Raw genomic sequence first — 14,603 nt, forward strand, 5'->3', positions numbered from 1 at the left:
AAATCCTGGCAACCACGTGGGACCTGTCACACACCGCCTTGGATTTTGGGGTCTTGATTGAAGTTCAAACCACATAATTTTTTTGTTGGGCTCTGTTTGTCCTCCTTCTCACCTTGGACTTGGTTCCTCAAAGTCTGTCTTCCAGAAGGGTGTCGGGCCCAACAGGCATCAGAAGCATTTCCTTGATATATAATCCATACGGAGTAGCAGGAGAAGCCAGAGAACCTCCTCCATCAGGAGGTTCAGCCCAAGGTCATGAGACATTTTTAAATAAGAGAATGAAAAAAATTTACTGTTTGAAATAAATAGCTGGAAATCCAGCTAACACATAATCAAGGTGTATTTGGTCATTTGAAAAAAGACAATGTGGCTAATCGAACATCATCATCACTATCATCATCATCATCATCATCATCATCATCATAAAAGACCTTTAAAGAAAGAAAGAAAGAAGACCATGTGAGTTTGGGGATGCTCCGGAGGTATAAAAGGTTTAAATTCAGAGAACCTAGAATGGGTACAGCTCCAGTGTTGCGGAGACCTGGCCTGGGGATGTGGGAGGGGTGGTGACAGCAATGCTTCTCCCCAGGGTGGCCCAGGGCTCTGCACTCTCCCTGCGGAGCGCTCGAGCTGCCACATGTTCCCCTTTCACAGACTAACAGCAGTTATGATTAGAAAAGGGTTTTGCTGCCAACTTGAAAATATATAGACCAGCAGCACTAGAAAATGAATTTCAGCTCCTCATCCTGCTGGCTGAGGGGCAGTGGCTCATTTGGGAGATAGAGACAGAAGATACAGGGTGAGAAGTTAGAAGAGAAATCTCTGTCATCAGTGCCCTACGGGAGGGTAAAAGGACTGTCCAAAGACAAATTCTTCCAGAGTTCTGGCCTTGGTTTCCTTTTCTATAAAATGCTAGAGGCCTTGGGCAGTTGTGAGCATTTAGCAAAATAACAATGCAAGTGCTAGCACTGCTGGCAGAGGGGAGAGGAGAGAAAGGAGGACAGACAGACAGAAAGAAGATGTTGCCACAAACCAACTCACGGAAAAGGCAGGGTCGGAATAATTTTCTTCATTCAAAAAATATTGGCTGTTCTGAACAGTGTTCTAAGTGCCCAGGTTGTTACATCAGTGAATAAAGGAGGTGAAATGCCTGATCGAACTAGGCCTGCAGCTTTATAATCCCTGGACACGGGAGCTACCCGAGCCAATAAATACTTGTAGCATTTCAGCCAGTTTGAGCTGGGTCTTTTGTTACTTTCAAAGCAAAAAACTCTAACTGCTACTGTCATCTTTTAGACAGGGTGACCCCTGACCAAACCCTGGGTCTGGTCACATTTCACTCCACATTCAAATGAAGGAGGAACACTGAAGACAAAAATGCTTGTGTCTCTATGTCTCTGTCTGAAAAACCAGCCACCTCTGGGGGGCACACAGCTCTTATAAATAACCAGGAAGCAGATTCAGGCTCGAAAAAGAATTTTAACAATTTCTAAAAGAAAGAGAGAAAGAGAAAGAAAGAAAGAAAGAAAGAAAGAAAGAAAGAAAGAAAGAAAGAAAGAAAGAAAAGGAGGGAGGGAGGAAAGGAAAAAGGAAGAAAGAAAGAGGGAAGAAAGATAAAAAGAAAAGAAAAAAAGGGAAGAATTCCACAGGCTATTGAAAGGGAATTTGGGAGATAGAACATAGCAAGCTTCACTGGACCATGGCCAGAAGAACTAGCCAGAACAAGCCTTCCCTTTTTAAAAGGGAAAGCCCGAGGGTCCCAGAGTATTAAGACCTTCCCAGAGTCTCTCACTGGAGATAGATTTAATGAATGGTATTTCTGGGTACAGTTTATACATATCAGTAAGCATTTTTTGTTCATTTTATGTACCCTGAAGCTCACCTAGGAAAGATACTGCTCTGAACTTTCAGGATCTCCAATTGTGTTTTTGTTTTTGTTTTTTGCTTTTTTGCAAAGCCCGTGTTTTGTTCCCTACTTTGTCAACTTTGTGAAATAAACCCCAATTGTCTGGAAGGCTGACGGGCTTTGCCCCCTAACTGAGGATGAGGGCCAAGGATGATGACACAAATGTTCTCAGAAAGATTTGTAACAGCAACACACACACTCCTTTCCTTCTAGAAAGTAATCGAACAGCCTTTCAACAAGCCCTTCCAGTGCTGTAAGTTGCCATGGACATTTTGCTATTTCTGCCTCACCAGCACCTGCTCTTCCATCTTCCAATAACAACTGATTTTTCTTGGGGAGCCAACTTTCCTCCAGTCTCAGGGCTGGTGGTGCGGTTAGGTCTGACCCCCTGTCATGGCTGCAGGACAGGAGGAACAGGTGACCCAGACCCAGACAATCAGAGCATAACACCCTCCTGGTCACATGTTAATTGGTTTAAGAATGGTCACACAGCTGAAACCAGGCCAGTGGGAATCAGTCCAAAAACATATGCTGAAATTTTGGGGAAAGACACTGTTCTTTCCCACTGAGGTTGTTTAGCTGATAGAGGGCAAGTCCAGAGGACCTTGGTGCTAACGGGAAGAGAGCAGAACTGAGAGACAGGGAGAGATAGAGCCTTGATGACACATTTGGACCCCCAGATCCAATTATGCCTGAAGGCAGCCTCTGTCTATGGGAGCTTGAAGATATTTGAGCCAAAATTTTTCCTTTTTTTTTTTTTCCTTTTGCTTAAGCCCGTTCATGTTCAACCAATCCTGGCTAATTTATAAGTAAAGACTACCTACGTATTCCCTACCTAGCCTATCCCTGCACATAGCACACTCAATCATGGCAGTTCAGAAATTAGCTGGGGCCCTACCATCTACCCTTTCCAAACACTGCTTATCTTTAAAAGGATTCAGTATTAAGGAGGGCACGTATTGCATGGAGCATTGGGTGTGGTGCAAAAACAATGAATCTTGGAACACTGAAAAAATAAAATAAAATTTAATAAATGAATGGATGAATGAATGGATTCAGCATTCACAGCGCTGCCCTTCCTTCCATCCTCTCTTCTCACTATGAACTCCAGTGGTTCTCCAAGCTGTGCCTGCAGACCTCACCCCTCTCCATTATCCCCATGGATCTTTAAATCTGGTGTAATCACCATGGCCCAAGATCTTTTTTTAGAGGAACCCAAACTCCAGTTGCTATACATAATGTTCTCGTGGTGGTAGATGAGAAAGCAAGAATGGGAGTCCTGATCAACATGGCCTTACCTGGGGCGTTAGGTTAAGGCTCCGCTTGGCTTCAGATTAGTTAGGAAGTGCTCAGAAAAGAAACAGCTAAAGCCCCGTGGAAAAAAAATCCACAGGCATCTGTCGTAAGAGTTTTTGAATCCTTCCCAGACAGCTCCCTGGGTCTTACAGTAATTGCTGAGTGCTTTTCACAGAATCTCATGATCACGTTTCTATGGTCTTTTCTGGAAAGGCCACTGAAGACCCCATTACCCTGCACCAGATAAGTGCACAGCAAAGGCCAAGTGGTGGCTACAGAAGGCCCTCAAACTACGTGGTGTTCACAAGTACACAGCAAAAGGCCAGCGTGAGGCTCTGAATACCAACCATCACCTTCCGGAGCTGCGGGCCAGGCTTCCACTGAAGCTCAGAGTGCACTGGCTACCTTCTTGCTCTAAGGGGATCAGCAGTTGGCTGAACAATGGCCCTAAGTACTGAGATCCAAGGATGTCCCTGTCCTCATTCCTAGGACCTATGACTGTGACCTTGGAACAAGGGGCCCTGCAGATGTGACAAAGTTCAAGATCTTGAGATGGGGAGGTGACCCTGTAGCCTCCCTATAAGAGGGGCACAAGGAGGGTCAGAGTCAGAGAAGAAGGTCATGTGATGACGGACCAGAGGCCGGGGTGCTGCACTCTGAAGCTGGAGCTGTGCTCAGCAGCCAAGCCATGCAAGTGGCCTCTGCAGGTGGGAACCCCAAGAATATGGGTTCTCCTCTAGGGCCTCCAGAAGGCTAGCGCCTTGCCTGACTTCTGACTTCCAGTTTCTGGAACCGTAAAAATTATAAATAAATAAACCTGCACTGTTTTGAGCCATTACCTTTTAAGCCACCACGTTTGTGGTACCAGGAAACTCATATAATTTGCAGTTACTGTCCTTGATTTTGCAATAACTGCATCCAGATGCCAGCAGTAGCTCCCTGTGCTTGGCCCAAGCCGGGCTCTGGTTCTCGTGGCTGGAACAATGCTACCAGTACACAACAGTGTCCCCGTCTCACAGCTCCCAGACATCCTGGCCCTTCCCCTCTTCTAGATGGGACCCCTGAGCCTAGGCTCAGAGCCCTGTTGATCAAAGAGAGCCAGCAGGAGCCTCTGAAGTGCATGGAGGTGAACGTTCCTTCACCAGTCACCAACTCAGCTATAACTGGATGGGATGGGATGGGATACCTCCCACTGGCACCTTCCCCTGCAGAGGCACTGTGTAGAGAAAAGGCAGCCGCTGCTTCACAGACGACGCACATCAAAGATGTACTGACTGAATGGAAGAAAGCTATGTGTACTACTTTCCCAAAGAATCACCACAAACTTAGTGTCTTAGGAAGAAAAACAAACAGAAGTTCGTTTTCTTACAATTACAGAAGCCAAGAGTCTGAAAACTGTCTCACTGGCTCAAGTCAAGATGTCGGCAGGGCTGGGTCCTTTTGGAACCAATGAGAGGAGCGTCAAAACACAGAAACAAGAAAATGTCGTCACTGCAAAATCAGGGACAGTAACTGCAAATTATATAAAAACGCACCCAAGAGAAGAATGCATTTTCAATGGGGAGTTCTCTCTGGGAGAAGCCAAGCTAGTTTCCTTGGGCCCTTTCTCTCCTTTGTGTTAATTATGCATTGGTAAGAATTCTAGTGATCTCCACTCAAGGCAATACACTCATGTGTCCCCTTCCCTCCACTGGACCCTCAGCTGGGACTTATTAAATTCTACCTACATTCATGCCTGAGAACCAGGTGGGACAGCTGTAGGCAGTCGTCACTGGCTTTTACCCAACCTAGAAAGTAGCCAAGTGCCTAGAGCTGCCCTCTCCTCCCACTGTCTGGCCTTATGACCAACAGAATAGAATGTTCCCGGTCCCCGCAAACCAAATAAAGGCATAGGAAAATGGTGCCCCTAGGGCACAGCCGTTAATACGTCAACAGACTGCTCTCTGTCAAGATATTCTCCTGGGCAAAAACTCCAACACAAAACCTCAAGATACAACTCCTCTTTCTCTCTAAATTAACAGCAGCACTGGAAGAGAGATCCTGGCTTGTCATCATCCTCACAGAGGCAACCATTCATTAAACACATGATACGTGCCACTCTGCAGAGAGGTGAAGAAATTCAGCCAAGTTCATTTACTTGAACTTGCGTTCTTTCCAACGACTTACATTCTTTCCAACAACTGCTGTTCATACATATAGTTGCCACATCCACCTATGATGGGATGTTTCCTCAAAACTACTAACTGGTAAGGGTTTTGTTCTTCTCCTGCCATTTCGCATTACCCCAGGATAATTCCCCCATTCACGCAGCAGCCAGGGTGTTCTGTATCTTCTACTCTAAGGAAGAGATGACACGCAATGGGAATCTTTTCCTGCCCTAGTTCCAAAAGCATACTGCCTTCAAGGCCCGTAAAGGGCCTATTTGCAAAGGCAACATGATTGACTTAGGAGAAGTTGTGATTACGAAAGCAATGGAAGTGAGGCAAAGCATGAAAGGGGACTCGATCTCTTGCTCCTGGACATGGCCCAAGGACACTGGAGAGGATGACAGAGGCCCCACGCAGTTTTTCCCAAACTTCAGTTATCGATGAATCAAATGTCACGTGCTTTTGCTGTCACTTTTCACCTATAGCAGCATTTACTTGCTTTTTCTCTGTAAATCAACTTTAAAATAACTCTTCGGTCAGTTAAGCGTCTGACTCCTGATCTCAGCTCACTCAGGTCTTGATCTTAGGGTTGTAAATTCGAGCCCCACACTGTGCAGAGCCTACTTAAAAAAAAATAAGATAAGATAAAATAATTCTTTTTAAAACATAGCTTCCTCCTAAGCAATGATATTTTTAAACTCAGAGACTTGGGACGCCTGGGAGGCTCAGTCAGTTGGGCATCTGTTTTAGACTCACGTCATGATCCCAGGGTCCTGGGATCAAGTTCTACGTAGGGCTCCCTGCTCAGCAAGCAGACTGTTTCTCCCTCTCCCTCTGCCGCTCCCCCTGCTTGTTTTCTCTCTCTAACAATAAATCATCTTAAAAAAATAAAATAAAATCAGAAATGTGCTGATGTGCTAGTTACATTTTTCTAGTAGTCTATGAAAAAAATACCAAACAATAACCATTTTTAAAAAATGCTTGTGTGTTACCTAAATGCTTGCCCCACCTGGGGAAATGCTATGTTACCGTCGCCACTCCCAGACTGAAGTCCTAGGGAAGAGGGTGCACAATCAAGAGGGAGAGCTGTTTACCATGCCCTGGGCAACCACCTGGAAACTACAGGCTGGGGAGGGGTATGTGCTGAAAATTCCTGGAAGACTAAAACGGACGGCCCTAGATTCAGTCACAGTATTTGCCCAAAGCTCTGTATGACCAACAGTGTGTGACTAGCTGGGAAGTAAATACCTTCCGAAAATTCCTTGGTACCTGCATGTGTTTACTGCCGTGAGAACACCCTGATCCTTGTTTCTCAGAGACAGCAAATGACCTGAGCTGTGGCTCCCTTCTGGAAAATAATAAGGATGTGCCCCATGAGGTATCTGGTCTTTGCTCTGTCTACAAACCCACATGCCCGCAGGGGCCAGGCAGACAGTGAGTCAAATGAGCCTGTGTCAGCAAAACCACAACGCAACAGGATGAGAAATGGCCACTGCCGCTTGGCCTCAGAAAGTGGGAGACAAGAGAGAATGGTGGGGACTGTGGAGAACTAGGGACCAAGCCTCAGCTGCCTCCAAGCCAGCTAGCTGCTTCATTCCTAAACAGGGAACTGTTTTGCCCACGTGTCCAAATTTTTTAAGGTAAGCTGGAAAAAGATGTTTTTACATACATCCTCTCAATTTTTAAGTGTTGACAATCTAAGTTAAGAGAAGAAAACTCTCTAGCAAATACCATGTGGACCAAATTTGGCCCAAGGGCATCCAGTTGTAGCCTCTGTGTTTGAACCATGAAGACAGGGACCAAAGTTTACTTCTCTCTGGAGATAAAACTTCACACATCTGGGGCGTCTGGGTGATTCAGTCAGTTAAGCATCCGCCATCTGCTCAGGTCATGATCTTGAACGTGGGTTCAAGCCCTACATCAGGCTCCCTGCTCAGCAGGGAGTCTGCTTCTCCCTCTCCCTCTGCCCCCACCCCCCGTTCGTGCTCACACTCTCTCTCTAATGAATAAATCTTTAAAGAAAAAAACAAAACAAAACAAAACAAAAAAACCCTTCACACATCTGATCTCACAGGCCCAAAGGCACACCTAAGGAGAGCCTGGTTATCCCCAGGGTGCTGATTCCAAAACCAAGGGTCTTTCCACTAGATTATACATCTCCCTGTCACATGACCAGCAAATGATGTCATTATGTCTGCAACCAGCCTCCCACCCCGCCCCCGGTGGTGTAACACTGTGCCCAAATCAAACTTCCCAGAAAGTGATGATGACATATACTTAGCAATAAGCACAGCCACTACTTCACAGCCTGTGAATTCAGTGCAGGTGAAAGCTCTGTGGGGCCCCAGGGAACAGCCCAGCACACGAAGCCACACAGGCCTGCATCAGACCACGCCGCACAAGCTCCCCACGCTGAGCCCTAGCATCGCCACCACGATGGGTACCCCACTGAGCTGCAGTGAGGTCTGAATGAACGAACATGAAGGCGAACTCTTCAGAAACTGGAAGGACCTCACAGTGGCTGGCATGGTAGCTGATGTCTGTCATTATTTAACTATGCTGGGGCGACAGAGTCAGCATCTCTGGGTTTGGCTGGACAAGGCCAGGCCGCAGCACAGGAAGTGGCTCGGGGCCTCCTTGACCAAGGAGGGTTGGAGGGAGGAGGAGGAAACCAAGGGTCTGCCTCCCTTGCCTGGAGGTCGAGAGATCACACTGGATGGGAATCAGGTGGGGCAACAATTCTTGCTGAAGACGCCTCCAGCGTCCAAATGGGGAATACAGAGTGGTCACCTGGGCACTGTAATTAATTAACTTCAGTAAAGAAGTGTGGGAATCCACAGTGAAAACAGAAATGACATTTTAAGAAATTATTGTCTAAAACAGTGCACTTGAGATGTGTGTATTTTACAGTGTGTTCAGAAAAAGCTACAAGCAAATAGTGAACTCTAGTAATACACATGCTAACGTATACTGAGGGTGTGTATTACCGGCTGCAACTTACTCTGACATGCACCCCCAAAATTCCAGATGGACAGATGTAGAGGGGAAGGGCTGAATGGACAGAAGCATGATAAAACCATGCACTGTCAAATACTAATGCATGTAACTTAAAAAAAAACTTGAAAAAATTAAAATAAATTTTTAAAAATAAATATAAATAAGTAAAATTAAAATATTTTTATTAAAATCAATCAAAATAAATTTTGAAAAATATTAATGCATGTAGACTCTGAGTGACAGTTATGTGAGCATTCCCTCTAACATTCCTTCAATTTTTCTGCATTGTTTATTTTTTATAAGAAAATGTCAGAAGAGTAGAGGCCTATAAAATCATTTAAATGACAAGAAAATATAGTGATGTTATAATATTAAGCAGGAAAAAGCAAACTTGATGGTTTCCATTATATAAAGTCCCCTCTGCCACCATTGGGAGAGATGGGATATGAGGCATTTTAGAAAAGACTCCCTTTCGGAAAAAAAGAAAAATTTTCTGCTGAAATATCGTCATTGGAAGTTTGTTCGTCTGCATCTTGAAGGATTTTGGCCTTCCAGAATCCTCTTTTACGTTTAGGGTGTCTAAAGAAAATACCCTTCAAGTTATTATCAACATGCATCTAAGAAGGAGAGAAACTGGCAACCAGCTGAGAGTGAAATAGAAGTGAGAAGTAGCAAGAGATGAAAAGCGACCACTGAGGAGATGGGAGGAAACGGGGTCGGTGAGGACAGAGCCCTTTTCAGAACATGAGCTCCCACAGGCCGCACCAGAACATCTGCCATCTTATGCCATATGAAGAGGGAAACTGAGGCACAAAGGTGTAAAGAGACCTGCCTCAGGTCAGAGAACACCACAAATGTAGAAGTCAGGAGCAGTCGCTTCACCACAGGCTCTCCGCCACAGGTTCTTCCGGCTTTACCCTATGCACCTGCGCCGGGGGGCTAGGAAGTCAGAAACCAGCAGCAGGTGTGCTCAGGTGCAACAGGAGAACACCCCAGTGTCTCCAGGAAAGACACTCCCGCCTCCAGGTGTGGGGGGAAGCACCCAAAGTGGTGCTTAGTTCATCCGGATCCCTGCACCACCTGTCCTAAGGCAAATCACATTCACCTGTTGCCTTCGTGATGTAGAACCCCACGGTGGGGGGTGGGAAGGTCACGGGAGGGCAGGGCAAGGACAACCACGCAGTGAGAGGACCAGGGCCCCTCCATGTGACCCACAAAAGCCGCTCCAATGACAAGCCAGCCTGGAGACTACAATTCCTGAAAATGCTCGTCCGAACGGGCTTCTTGACTTGGACAGTAACCCAAGCGTAGAATTACTCAGAGTATCTTTGCCCATGAAACTGCCCTTTTTTTTTTCTTTCTTTATAAAATCTGGCTGTTCTTCCCAAAATGTTTTGACTGGAAATTTTTGAAATGTCTTGAATATATTTATGTGCCTTTCTTTGAAACAAGGGGGATTTGCCCTATTCCCCGTTGCAACGTGCAGCAAAGGTTCAGAGCCCAAGAGCCAGAAGCCATAGAGCTAGAATTACAGGGATGCCATCCTGAGGCCAGAGACACAAAGTGAGAGTGTCACTCTGACCAATGGAAGTGGCCTCCGGAGATGGGGCCCAGCCCAAGAAAAGGAAACACTGAGGAGAAGAGGTGAAATGAACTGCATCTTAGGACAACGGAGCCTACCGTTCAGAGTTATCCCATTGGCAAATGCTTCCCGAGCATCTCCTGAGTAGGGAGGTGTCTGTAGGCACAGCCATGCTGAGCGGTAGAGACCGTGACCACAGGGGGCTGGAGGGCTCAGGTATGCAGAAGGTCAGCTTGGGCTGCCATTCCTGACCGGGACAGACCCCCTTTGCAGTCCAGTTCACAAGCCTCCCTTCCCAGGTTTTGGGACCTCATGGTAACTACATGGACGTTCCTGGAAAAGGGAGAATTCAGGACGTTGATGACACAAGAAGCTGGCAGGGGACGGGGGAGCAGCAAATACAGGGTGCCTGGGCCTCCATGTTGTTCCCCGAGGTTATCACCCCCCTGAGAGATCTTCTTCCCTAGAAGCTCTCCAAGACACTCAGCAAACACCACTTTTGGTTCTTCCCAAGAACCCTGCCATTTTGCCAGCTGCATGGACACTCTTATAAAACATGTCCCCAGATGTCTTGATTATGGAACTACGTCAGATTGGGCCCCCTTCTTCACAGAGCAGGGAGGGGGCCAGTTTTGCAAGAGGTGGTTCCATTCAGACCTGCCTCTCCACTCCCCAAGACATGAGCTGTGATTCTCCAGAGTCCAGGAAGGATGTATTTGGACTTCTTGGAACAGAGCAGGTTCCCTGGCTTCTTGAAGTTAATGAGGAGTGAGACACTTAGCTTTGATCTCTGCCCCAAGCCATGGGCGATCAAAATACTCTGCCTTTGTACTTACGTAGGTAGCTCCATTTTTAGGCAAAATTGCACAGAGCAACTAAACCAGTGTTGGCACCTCCCAGGTGCCCCCTCAGCTGCCCACACCCAGCCTCATAAGTTTGGGCCTTGGCTCGTCAGCCCCGAAGCAGGACATTAAAGACTTATTGAGCTACATCTCTAATAATGTTTTAAAAAATGTTTAAGAACCACCATAAAAATCCATTGGATGGCATTTTTTTTCCATTTTGGCAAAACTAGAGTCATAGTCTATGTTATTACAAACTCAACCACAAGAGAAGAAAGTCAGCCAGTCACAATTTAGAAAATCACATTCCAATAGCACTAGAAGGGTATATTAGCTGAGCAGAGATGTGTCCAGTCACATCTGTCTTTTTCCACAGACGCTGCCCCCCCAGGCCACTATTGAGCAACCTGTCCCCTTTCCAAGCAGTGTCTGCATGCTGAATACTGACCCGAAGTGATTCTGTTTTCTCAAACTTGTAGACAGAGAGGCCTTGGACTGGATATAATTTTAGAAGCCCCAGAGACAGACCCCCTGACCTTTCACCCCTCTGCCAATTTAGAGAGTCATTGGAGGGAATATTAACTCTAAAATGTCCTTTATAAACACAAGCTGCTCCTGGGAGGGATAAGGAATTAAACCGCACAGCCATTCACACTTCAGTATGAAGTAGGCTGATAAGAGCTACTATTTATAAGCACCTACTCCGGGCCTCACACTGAAGTAAGCACTTTAGATAGTCACTGAATCAGACTTTGAAGGAATTAAACATGATAAAATTTTGATGAGCGGAACATCTGGACAGGTCTGTTAGCAAGGGGGGAAGATGGGGATGGAGGGTTTATGAACAAGACTGACACCACAAAAAAAAAAAAAAAAGACTGACACCACACACACACACACACACAAAAAGACTGACACCACAAAGAGAGATAGAAGGCCAAGGGGGGGGGGCAATAATGAACTCTCATGAGGAACTCAAGATAGTCATCCCAGAGGTGACATTTCAGTGGAATTTTGAAGGACATGGAGTAGTTCAATAGGCAGCCATGACGAAGAACGGAATTCTTGGCAGAAAAAACAACATGGGAAAGATTCGAGTATAGAAAATGACACCATATATCTATCAGTCTAATCGCCAGCAGGAATACTCAAATTAAGAGAATTCAGGAAGGGTTTGGTAAGACAGATGACTGACAAAGATCTGGCAAGATACAGGGAAACCACAAGAGATAGTGCAGGCCTCAAAGGGCTGTACCACCCCTGGACTCAAAAGGATGAAGGCGGGCAGCAGTACCTGAAGACAGCGAGCCACCTTGAGAGGATCTGAGACATCTGAGGCATACAGCCCAACCAAGATGACCCCACAGAATGGGGGCCAAGGAAATCAATACCTCCACCTCTCTCTCCCTTCCGCCTATGGGGCTCCCCAGCCACCAAGCTCAACAGGAAGCCAGAGGGCAGGGCAGGGGAGTCTAGGTGATGCACCCCAAGTACCAATCCCTGGGGCTTAGAGTTGGGCAGGGCAGAGTGGGGGGAGGATCTGGGGTGGGGCAACCGGAAGGCAGTGAACAGAGTGTGTGAAATGTGGCTGCAACATGGAGTATGGGTTGGGGTGAGAGGTGACAGAGCAACACGGAGCAGGGATGTGACCACAAAGTGAGCCCATCTGTCAGGCTAAGAGTGAGTGGAAACCATTGACCCAAAGTGGTCATAGAGACATTGACCACTGCTGGCCTTTGCTGAGGGCCCTGGAAACAGGCGTCCATCAAATGATGCCTGGCAGACAGTGACTCCTGAGCTAAGCCAACACCTTCCCAAGCCTTCCAAGCTGTGCTCTGGAAGCCCACCCCAGCCGCCATTGTCTCCTGGAGCGCCCACCGCTGCAGACAAGAGCCTGGGAACACAGAGGGGTGCTGTCTGCCAGTGGCTACCAAAGCAAGCGCAACCTAGAGCATCTGGAACCAATTAAAACCAGCCTATCTCTTTAATTTATACTCCAGTCCACCTTTCCCCCCTTCTTCTCGTGGAAAGAGAGCCCTGTGATGAGGAGCTCTGCAGGAACAGGTTTCCCAGAAAAACGAAAATGTCTGTCTGCCTACCCCAAGGGACAGCTCCAGGCAGCCAAGTCAGTCCTGCCCTGTAAGGCCTCAGAAAAGAGACAGGCGCCAGCCCCCTCTCATCTGGGAAACATTAAAAGCCATCTCTGAAGTGATTCATTAAAAGTCCTTCAGTGGCAGAAGACCATCACCCAGATGTGAAAATAAACACAGAGGGAAATTCCAGCATCAGAATCGTTTCAAGTCTTTAAACAAATGCATGGCTATTTCAGGGAAAGGAAGAGTCTTTTGACTGTCTTTCCAAGCCCACAGAATCCAAGTCAGCCTCTCTCCATCCAGCACGCCGGGCAAATTCCCACGATGCCAGACTCTGAAAACTGAAAGCACTCACTTGACTCTCTGGGGCCCTTCCCACTTGAACTTCTCAGCAGCTTCCCAGCCAAGGCCAGTCACCCACGCTCACCAAGCTCCTGGTAGTGCAGTCTTCAGCTCAGCCTTCGCGAAGTATCAGAAGTCAAAGTAGAAGCGACTGCTCAATTCTGCTCTGGGGGGAAAAAAGCATAGAAAATAAATGCAGCATGAATCAATATTAAGCAAAACAGCATATACACTGACAAAAACATAGTAAAAACGGAAGAAAATGTGAGCATATTTGGGAACAGATCACATGTTATGTCCAGTGTCTGACAGAGTGGAGGGTGCGTGGTAGGCATTTAATAAACCCGTCAGGAAGGAAGGGAAGGAGGGAGGGAGGGACGGAGAGAGGGAGGAAGGAAGGAAAGGAAAGGAGGGAGGGAGGAAGGGAGGAAGGGGGATAGGAGGAAGGAAGGTGGGACATTCTCCACCCATGAGAACCCTGTCCAGGAATTTAGGAGTTACCCAAGTACCCGCTTTACTTGGAGAAACCCAACAGAATCCCACCTTACCCCACTTTCTACCCATTAACTGGTAAGGATCAGAAAGAGTTAAGTTCCTTGAAGTGAAATTCAAATCCTTCCCATCAGAGAATATTAAACTGCACCCACACACCTGGGATTGCTCTTGTTGTTATTATTGTGGTAAAATAAACACAACACAAAATTTGCCATCATAACAACATTTAAGGGTACAGCTCAGTGGCATGAAGCACACTGTTGTGCCACCCTCACCAACATCTATCTCCATAACTCTTTTCATCATGAAGAAAATGAAACTCTATACCCATTAACCAACAGCTCCCTATTTCCTCCCCATCGGGCCCTGGCAACCATCACCCTTCTTCCCGTCTCTGTGAATGTGACTGCTCTAAGGACTTCATGTGAGTAGGATCAGACAGGATTTGTCCTTCTGTGTCTGTCTTATGTCACCCAGCACCGTGTCCTCCAGATCCAACCACGCAGTAGCATGTGTCAGAATGTCCCTTCTTGTTGAGGATGAATAGCCGTCCGCTGAATGTATATACCACATTCTCCTTATCCACTCGTCCGTCGATGGACACTTGTGTTGCTTCCACCTTTTGGCTCTTATGACAAACGCTACTACGAACATGGGTTTACAAATATCTCTTGGAGTCCTTGCTTTCAGTTCTTTTGGGTTGAGACACTGGGATTTCTTTTGAGCAGTGAAATTTCCCCTGAGAGGGGGAGGTGGGTAGAAAACCCAGCGTTCTCTGAGCTTCAGCAAATGACAGAGCTGTCGAGTGACTGGAAAACATAGCAATTACGAACTTACACACACTCGGACTTCTAACAGGACACTGTGTGCCCAGAGGATTTTGAACCTCAGGGAACCCTCTCT

Source organism: Martes martes (assembly GCF_963455335.1).
Source record: "Martes martes genome assembly, chromosome: 5".
NCBI lineage: Eukaryota > Metazoa > Chordata > Mammalia > Carnivora > Mustelidae > Martes > Martes martes.